We start from the raw sequence: 10697 nt of genomic DNA, 5'->3' as shown, positions 1-10697 counted from the left end.
CAATCATATAACACAGCTTTTTCCATCATTCCTCAATTGATGGACATTCCCTTGATTCTCAATTCTTAGCCTCCACCAAGAGTTGCTATCAATATTTTTTGTACAATTTTCCCCTCTTTTCTCTTTTTCATGATTACTATTGTTACCTGTTTCCCTTCCATCCTATTCCCTTCCCCATGATATTTATTCTATCATCCATCTTCTTTCATCCTATCACTCTTCAAAAGGGATTTGTCCCCTCCCCCACTCTGCCCTTCCTTCTTTTGCCCCTCTCTCTTTATCCCCTTCCCCTCCTATTTTCCTGCAGGGTTAGAGAGAATTCTAATGAGATTGAGGTCTTTGAGTCAATTCTGCTGAGTGTTAGGCTCATTTACTGCCCAGGTTAAACAGATTACTCCACCCAGTTGGGTGTGTCTATTAGTCCCTCCTTGAGACAGCTCTGATGAGTTTAAGGTCTTTGAGCCTTTTCTGATGAGTGTAAAATTCATTTACTGCCCTGCTCCTCTCCCATCTCTTCCCCCACTCCATAAGCCTTTTCCTGTTTCTTTCCTGTAAGATTTCACCTCTGCCCTTCCCCCTCCCCCAGTGAATTCCCTTCACCCCTCAATTGAACCCTAAAGATGTTATCATCTAGTTAAGTGACACAGTGGACAAATCATCACCCCTGGACCCAGGGGGATCCCAGCCAAAACCCTGCCTCAGACACAAGATAGTCGCCCACTGTACAACCCCAGGTATGTCCCCCAGCTCCAATTTTTTTATGGTTCTCTAGGGTCTTGTATTTGAAAGTCAAATTTGCCATTCAGTTCAGATCTTTTCATCACAGATATCTGAAAGTCTTCTTTTTCATTAAAGTTCCATTTTTTCTGCTGAAAGATTATGCTGTTTTGCTGGGTAGGTGATTCTTGGTTGCAATCCCATTTCCTTTGCCCTTTGGAATATCATATTCCATGCCTTCCGGTCCTTTAATGTGGAAGCTGATAGATCTTGTGCTGTTCTGACTGGGGCTCCACAGTACTTGAATTCTTTCTTTTTGACAGCTTGCAACATTTTCTCCTTGACCTGAGAGCTCTGGAATTTGGCTATAATATTCCTAGGAGTTTTCCTTTGGGGATCTCTTTCTGGAGGTGATCAATGGATTCTTTCAATTTCTATTTTAGCTTCTTCTTCTAGAATTTCAGGGCAATTTTCCCTGAGAATATCTTGGAAGATGGTGTCTAAGCTCTTTCCTTGATCATGGTTTTCAGGTAGACCAATAATTGTCAAATGATCTTTCCTGGACCTATTTTCCAGTTCAGCAGTTTTTCCCAGAAGATATTTCACATTGCCCTCTATTTTTTTATTCATTTGGATTTGCTTTATTCTGTCTTGATTTCTCATAAAGTCACTGGCTTCCATTTGTTCAATCCTAATTCTTAAGCAATTATTTTCATCAGAGAGCTTTTGTACCTTCTTTTTTCCATTTGGCCAATTTGACTTTTCAAGCTGTTGACTTTTTCCTCATGTCTTTCCTGCATCACCCTCATTTCTCTTTCCATTTTTTCCTCTACCTCTCTAACTTTATCTTCAAAGTCCATTTTGAGCACCTCTATGGCCTGAGACCAATTCATATTTTTCTTGGAAGCTTTAGATATAGGGGCACTGATGCTGACATCTTCCTCTGAGGGTGCCCCTTGGTCTTCCTTGTTACCGAAGAAACTTTCTATGGTCCTCACCTTTCTTTGTCAGCTCATCTTGCCTTTCTTTTACTTGACTTTTAGCTTCTTAAAGTGGGGCACTGTTTCCAGGCTGCAGTATCCCAAGCTTCAGAAGTCCCAGGTGGTATCATTTAAGGAGGATCAGGTTCTTCCCTCGCCCGGCCTGTTTCCTGGTCCTTAGATGACCCCAGACCAACTTGCTAATCAACCAGCTTTGTGTGTTAGCTCCAATGAGCCTGTGCCCCATCCCCACCTGGGCCTCTGCTACTCGAGCCTACCTCCTGGTTCTCAGCAGGGTTGTAAAATCCAAGTTCTGCCTTAGCACCAGCATAGACCCCTGTAGTCTTCCCCCTGCCCAGGGCTCAGCCCACTCACCAGACTGTGAGCTTAGTTCCAGATAACACTGGTGCTTCAGCTGATTTAGAGGCTCTGTGGGTCTGCTTCTCTGGTGAGGCCTTCCTGGGACTGGATCTGTGTCAGGGTGACTGTGGGGTTGGTCCCAACTCCTGTATCAGCACAGCAGCTCCCTCCTTCTGACCTTCCAAGCCATTCTTGGTTAGAAGATGATTTCAGCACATTCTTCTGTGAGTTTTGCTGCTACGGACATTTTCCTATGGCTTATTTGGATGTTTTTTGGAGCGATGGTGTCATGAGTTCAGGAACTCACTGCCTTTCCTCTGCCATCTTGGCTCCAGCAGTTTTCTTAATGCTGGGAATCACAGATACCAACCTCAGTTCCTCTAGACTACATAGGCTTCTTGTCCCAATCTCTTCATACTGACATGAGAACTGTATGTTGACATGCAGACTACATGGGATATAATCTAGAGCATGGAATATTCTGCCGAGGGGACTTGGCCTTCCATTCTGCTGTCCACGGGATAGAAGATCAAGGCCAAAACTTTTTATAGAGGATAGGTGGGGATCACCACCTTACAATGGAAAGTTCTTTTTGGAGGTGGGGTGGGGGGGAAGCTTGAATGAGGGGTCCTGGTCCTGGCTTCTGGAGTTCTCTTTATCCCCTGGCTCTGCAGAGCTACACCTGACACTCTGCCCTGATTAATGACCTTATTTTCTCCTATATTGTTTCCTTCATTTCCAGGTTAACAATAAGATACAAATTAAATAAGGGAACAATGGGGAGAAGTCACCTAATGGCTAGAAGAGGGACATCCAGGGCCATCTCCAGTTGTCCTGATGCATGCATGCACACGCGTGTGCGTGCGCATGCACACATACTCACACACACACAACCTTTCAATGCCATGGTTCTCTTGGAGAACCAAAGGACAAGCAATAGAAGACAGAAAGCTTCCCTTAAAAGTGGTGCTTGAACTGAGCCCTGAGTGAAACTAGAGATTCTTAAGTGATATTTCCTTTCACTCCTTCCTCTCTGGCTACATCCCACAACAACATAAGACCTAAGAGCACACCACACCCTTTCCTCTACCCTATCTCCTCCAGTTCTAGAATCTAAAACTAGAAGTAAATCAATTCTGCCAGGGGCAGCTAGGTGGCACAGTGGGTAAAAACACTCGTCCTGGATTCAGGAGGACCTGAGTTCAAATCCAGCCTCAGACACTTGACACTTACTAGCTGTGTAACCCTGGGCAAGTCACACGTTGCCCTGCCAAAAAAAAAAAAAAATCAATTCTGCCATTGTTCCTGGATGAGGCTTGTTAACCTATTCAACTCTTTTTTGGTCCCTCTCAAGATCCCTTTAAATTCTAGAATCAGATTACCCACTCCTTGGACACTACTTACCTATGTATATTGTTTCTCCATTAGAATGCAGACCCCTTAAAAAAAAAAGAATACAGACCCCTTAATTGGCATTATAGGACTTGTCTCTAGCACTTAGTATGATGCTTAGAACACAGAAAATGCTTTAAAAATACTGTCTCAGGGCAGCTAGGTGGCATAGTGGATAGAGCACTGGCCCTGGAGTCAGGAGTACCTGAGTTCAAATCTGGCCTCAGACACTTAACACTTACTAGCTGTGTGACCCTGGGCAAGTCATTTAACCCCAATTGCCTCACTAAAAAAAAAAAAAAAAAAAAAAGAAAGAAAGAAAGAAAAATACTCTTTCAGGGCAGCTAGGTGACACAGTGTATAAAACACCAGGGCCTGGATTCAGGAGGACCTGAGTTCAAATCCAGCCTCAGACACTTAACACTTACTATCTGTGTGACCTTGGGCAAGTCACTTAACCCTCATTACCCCACCCCCAAAAACTAACTAAATAAATACTTTCTCATTCATTCTGATGGAGGTGAAGACAGAGTGTATTCCTGGCACAGGGTAACAGCCAAAACAAAGGCAAACAGGCAGAGATGGAGTGCCACCTGTAAGGAATCCTAAGGTCAGTTTGATCGGACTTCTGTGTGTGTGTTAAAGCAGCTAGTATGTTGGAGCCAGGTTGCAAAGGGCCTTAAATGCCAAAGGAATTTACATTTGATCCTAGAAATTTTGGGAAGGCCCTTGGATTTACTGAGGAAGGGAGTACCATGGTCAGAGCTGTGTTTTAGAAAAATCCACTCTTTCAGCTGTGTGAAGGATGTACTGGGAGAAGAGGGACTTGGGAAAGGATTGTTGTGTCAGTGTTCTATCATGCCTGACTCTCTGTGACCCTATTTGTGGCTTTCTTGGCAAAGATATTGAAGTGGGTTTGCCGTTTCCTTCTCCAGCTCATTTTTATAGATGCAGGAACTGAGGCAAACTGGATAAAGTGACTTGTCCAGGCTTACACAGCTAATAAGAGTCTGAGGTCAGATTTCAATTCAAATCTTCCTGACTCCAGGCCTGGTGAGCTATTCTCAGAACTTGTACAATGCCTGATCCTTAGTAAGCACTTACTAAATACTTCTTGATTTGGTTTGTCATAATGGGGAAATAGCTTCCCCAAGCCTCAGTTTGTTTATCTGTCAAGTGGGGCTAATGATTTCACAAAGTGACTTGCCCAGGATCACACAGCCAGTAAGTATCAGAGACCATATTTGAACTCAGAAAGATGAGTCTTCCTGACTCCAGGCCCAGTACTCTATCCACTGTACTACCTTTCACTCCTTCCCTTGGGGAGGGATGGCCAATTCTACTTAGGCTACTGCATTAGTCCAAGAGTGAAGGCCTATACTGGGGTGGCGGCTGTGAGAACAGAGAGAAGGGAGGTGTACTTATAAGAGAGCTGTTAGGAAAGTCGCCAAACAAGATTAGGCAAGTGATTGGATATGGGAGAGGGGGTGAATAAGAGTGAGGAGTCAAGAATGACACCTGGGTGACTGGAAGCATGGAAGCATGCTTGGCAGTAACTGGGAAGTTCAGAAGGGAAATGGTGATGAGTTTGAGCCCTGTCAACCCTGTGAGGGAGGGAAGAGAGCCCTAGAGTACCATGGCCAGCATCTCTTCATCACCAAATGGGAGATGGGAAGAAGGAGTGGAGAAGCACCAGAAAATCCTGGGGGGACAGTGCAATAAAAACAAGCATAATTCCAAAAGCACACACCCCAGCCTCAGCACACAAATGCCTAGCTCTAGTAAGAGTTGTACATAGCCCTTGTATCAGGATCCACACACCCAAATGATTGTGGGAACTGTCCTTCAAACACACAGAGTATTGGCACCAACTCCTCATATACACTAGAAGAACCAGAATGTAAGAATCGCTTGAAGCACCAAGCTAGGCCAATTGGCACAGCACATTTTCATATATATACTAGAAATAGTAGGATGAAAATGCTTTTGTTGCAAAGTAAATGTATAACATATGCTTGTATTTGCATTTAAAGTGCATTGTACAAATAGGAGAAGTTATTAATAATGATTCTTTAAAATTCTTGGTTATTTTGACACAATTGATGTGTTTTGTCCTTCTATTAGCACATAGACTCATGGGGCTCAAAATATAAACAAGTTTATTCAGGGGCTAAAGGAAACCAGAGACAATAGAAAGGCATACAGCAATTAGAGTCAGAAAGCCATTGACAGCTATTGGAAATAACTCTGCTGCAGCGGCTTGTGGCAGCAACAAATCAAAGTGGAGGGTCACAATCTCAGAGCTGGAAAGGGCATCAGGAGCATCTGGTCTTGCATGGGATTAAACAGAAATACCCTCTTTAATGTATCCAAACAGTGGTCCTCCAGCCTCGACTAAAAGACAGCATGTGAGGGCTTCTGGATTTAAAGTTGGGATCTCAGAAGTTATTGGCTCAGAATCCTAGATCTAGAGCTGAAATGTCATCTAGTCCAGCCCCTTATTTTACAGAAGAAGAAACTGAAGCCCAGAAAGAGTAACTCCTCCAAGGTCACACAAATAATAAGAGGCATAATCCAGACTTAGGTGACAGTCTTCTGACCCTGAATCCAAGCAGTTCACATCTACTTTGGGACAGTTCTACTTGTTAGGGGGTTGTTCCTTATAGATGCTAACTCTGCCTCTCTACAACATTCACCCAGTACACTTAACTCTGCCTTCTAGGGCCATACAGGACAAAGCTTATCCTTCTGCTGGACAGCTCTTTGAATACTTGAAGTCAGCTATCCTGAGGGACTTGGTGGCAGCACTTTCACCTGGGTGACAAAGACTGGGAAAGTTGGTCTAAAAAGCAAACCAATCCACCTATATGGTCCCCGCTACGTTTTCTCTTTTCCTGTTTCTTCAGCCAAGGCAATGCTTAAACATTCTTCTTACCCTTTTCTGCATGTCATCTAACTTCCTAAAATGTGGTATACAGACCACATCTGGTATTCTAGATATCGGCTGAGCAGGACAGAATGCAAAAGAACTATGACCTCACCCTCATTCTGAATATGACTCCTTGCCTCTCTTCATGAATGAAGGAGAGGGGGATGAGATACCTTGAGGTCAACCCAATGAGACTTAGCAACTGAGAGTGCAAAGGGTGAATGAATGGGTTCTAGAAGGCAAAGGAGCTAGGATTACAACCCAACAAAACTGCATATAACCCTTCAGGGGAATAAATGGATATTTAATGAAATTGAGGACTTCCAAGCTTTCCTAAGAAAAAGACCTGAGCCAAACAGAAAACTTGGCATGCAAAAACAAAACTCAAGAGAAGCATAAAAAGGTAAAAATGAAAGAAGAATCATAAGGCATTCAATATGGTTAAACTGTTTATATTCCTATATGAGATGATGATACATGTAACTCCCAAGAATTTATTATTATTATTATTATTATTATTATTATTATTATTATTATTATTATTGAGGCACTTCAAAAGAGTCTACAAAGCCCAGAGAGCATAGGTGGGAGTCAATTATGTTGGAATGACCTCAACAACAAAAAGTGAGAAAGAATGCACCTGGGAAAGGGTAGGGGAGAGGAATAATGAGGAAAATTATCTCACATAAAAAGGCATGCAAGAAAAAAAGGCATGCAAGGAAAAACTTTTATAGTGTGGGGGGGGGGGCAGGGAGGTAGCTGGCAATGCTTGAACCTACTCCTCATCTGAACTAGTTCAAAAGGGAAGAATATACATATACATTATGAAAATCTATCTTACCTAACACGGAACTAGGAGAAGAAGGGGATACAAGAAAGGAGGGGGTGATAAAAGGGAAGGTAGATTAAGGGAGGATGCGGTCAAAAATAAAACAGATTGAAGAAGAAGGACAGGTTTAAAAAGAGAAAGAGAAGGATAAATGAAATAAAATAGGATGGAGGGAAACACACAGTTAGTAATCATGGCAGAATGAATTAGAAACCAGAATCCGACAATATGTTTACGAGAAACACACATGAAACAGAAAAACACAGAGTTAAAACAAGAAGCCACAGCAGAATCTATTGTGCTTAATCTGAGATTAAAAAAAGACATGAGTAACAGTCATGATCTCAGACAAAGCAAAAGCTAAAGCTAAAGCTAATTGAAGGAGATAACATGAAAACTACATTTTCCCTAAAAGGTATCATAGACAATGAAGAATTATCAATACTCATTATATATATGCACCAAATGACAGGGCAATATAATAAAAATAACAATTTTATCTAAATTAATTTACTTAATTCAGTGCAATACCAATCAAACTATCAAAGAATTATTTTATAGAGCTAGAAAAAATTATGATAATTTATCTGGGAAAATAAAAGGTCAAGAATATTAAGGGAATCAATGAAAAAACATTAAGGAAGGTTACCTAGCAATACCAGATTTAAAATTATATTACCAAATGATAATCATCAAAACAATCTGCTACCAGCTAAGAAATAGAATGGTATATCAGTGGAATAGCTTAGGTACGCAATATACAGGGGTAAATGACTATTGTGTGGTTGTGTTTGATAAAACCAAAGACCCAAGCTTTGGGGGCAAGAACTCACTATTTGACAAAACTTTCTGAGAAAATTGGAAAGCAGTCTGGCATAAAATAGGCATAGAGCAACGTTTCATATCATGTACCAAGATAAGGTAAAAATGGTTACATGATTTAGACATAAAGGGTAATATCATAAGCTGTGGAAAATTTTACCTGTCAGATCTATGGACAAGGAAAGAGTTTATGACCAAACAAGAGATCGACTCACAGGAAGATAATTTTAAACAGATCATTTTAAACAAAAGCAATGCAGCCAAAATTAGAAGAAAAGTAGGAAACTAGGAATTAATTTTACAGCAAGTTTCTCTGACAAAGATCTCACTTCTCAAATATATAATTGAGTCAAATTTATTTTAAAAAAGAGCCATTCCCCAATTGATCAATGGTCAACGGATATGAAGTTTTCAGAAAAAAAAATCAAAGCTATCAATAATCACATGAAAAATGCTCTAAACCCTTATTGATTAGAAAAATGAAACTTAAAACAACTCTGAGATACCACTTCACACCTATCAGGTTGGCTAATGTGACAAAAAAAGAAAATGGCAAATGCTAGAGAAGGTGTAGAAATATAGGTACACTAATGCACTGTTGGTGGAGTTGTGAATTGATTCGATCATTCTAGAGAACAATTTAGAACTATGGCCAGAGGGCTCTTTTTGTGGTGGCATAGAATTGGAAATGGAGGGGATGCCCATCAATTGGGAAATGGCTGAACAAGTTGTGGTATATGAATGTAATAGAACACTATTGTGCTGTAAGAAATGATGAGGGGACAGATTTCAGAAAAACCTGAAAAAGACTAACATGATGCAAAGAACCAGGTGACCATTGTACACAGTAACAGCAACACTGTACAATGATCGATGGTGAATGACTTAGCTGTTCTCAGCAATACAGTGATCCAAGACAATTCTGAAGGACTTAGGACAAAAAAAAAAATGGTACCTACTTTCAGAGAGAGAGAGAGCTGATGTTAAAGGATGTAATGGATGGACATTTTGAAAGTTAATGCTTACCAAAAAAGCACGTTTTTCTATGCACTGCTGATGTGTGTGTATGGAGAAATACACCTTTTAGATGCGATTTAGGACAGTTTTGGAGAGAAAATTATTTCTGGTGCGCATTAGAGAGCTGGGGCTGCTGGGACAGTTAGAAGCAGTCTACTCAGAAAAGGCTTCAGTTGAGTGATTCCTGATTGGTCAAAAAGAGCCCCAGTAATATTTCCCTCCGGCTCCCCCTAGAGTTGCAGAAGGGTAACGCTTTGCCTAAGAGCTTGTTGCTCTCTGCTTGTTGCCTCTGGGAGGGCTGTGAGCTTCCTTCTGATCCCATGAAGCAACAAGCAGGTGAATGAATCACTGACTGGGCATAGCTGGTCCGATGAGCCTGGCATTTCTTTAGCTAAAAGAGAACTTGTATTCATATTCATAGCTAATGCCTTCTAAAATTCATTTTAAGGGTGATAGTCGAAAGTGCTTATTCAGGCTGCATTTGAGGAATGAAGAGATTTCCCTGGGCTGAAGACGGGTGAGCGTCAACAATCAGTAATAAGCAGAGAAGCACCAACGACATTCCAGCCAACAGCCCAGAGTTGTGACTTACATGAGTTTTCCTCCCCTCCTGTGTTTCCCTGTTGGGTTCTTTATAAATAGCTATCGAGGGGCAGCTAGGTGGTATAGTGGATGGCCCTGGAGTCAGGAGTACCTGAGTTCAAATCCGCCCTTAGACACTTAACATTTAACTAGCTGTGTGACCCTGGGCAAGTCACTTAACCCCAATTTCCTCACTAAAAAAAAAATTTAAAAAAAAAATAAATAAATAAATAGCTATCGAGTGCATTGATGAAAGGATGCGGTCTGGGTTTATAGTATATGGTCATGTCTTTATTACTTATTCATTTGCTTTGATATTTTAGTATCTATGATATTATTGCTCCTTTTGCATTATTATTAAGTAAATGGTTATGTTATAGACTTTTAAATGACATTATTGTGAGTGGCTGGTTGTATGACAGAAAACCTATTGGGCCTGACATAGAATGATCCCAGCTATTGGAGAGGCTGAAGGGCTAAATCTGGTCCAATGTCATTGTCAATAGGGTGAGCCTTTGGGAGCAGTGGGCCACCAGGCTACCTAAGGGAGGTCAAACTAGCCCGGGTTGGGAACAGAGTGGGTTAAAGCTTCCTTGTTGATCAATAGTGGTATTGGGCCTGTGAATGAATGCCTGCTGCACCTTCCACCTGGGTAAGATAAGGAGATCCCACTGAAAAAAAAAGGGAAGGGAGGAAGGAAGGAAGGAAAGAAAGAAGGAAAGAAAGAAAAATGGATTTGGGTTCAAGAGCTAGAATGGTGGGTGTGGGGAGTATATTTCTTCTCAATAGTGTTACCCCTAGAACCCTGAAAGAGTTTGAATGTAATAGTGCTGTAGTAGTGGTCAATCACTGTAGATTTAGACCTGCTAATGGTTGAGAAGTGAGCTAAACCCAGAGAAAAGTGGTCTGTACACCTGGGTGAGATAGATGCAGCTCCCAAGTACTATGCATTATGAGTGTTGATTATACCCTACTGTAGTACCCCATTTGCCTTTTTACATTTTGGGAGCACTGGAATCACCACAGTAGCAAAGAATTGGAAAGTGAGGGGGTGCCCCTGAAATGGGGA

The sequence above is a fragment of the Dromiciops gliroides genome, chromosome 6 (assembly GCF_019393635.1).
Source record: "Dromiciops gliroides isolate mDroGli1 chromosome 6, mDroGli1.pri, whole genome shotgun sequence".
NCBI lineage: Eukaryota > Metazoa > Chordata > Mammalia > Microbiotheria > Microbiotheriidae > Dromiciops > Dromiciops gliroides.
The sequence above is the reverse complement of the archived record's forward strand: the minus strand, read 5'-3'. Positions refer to the sequence as shown.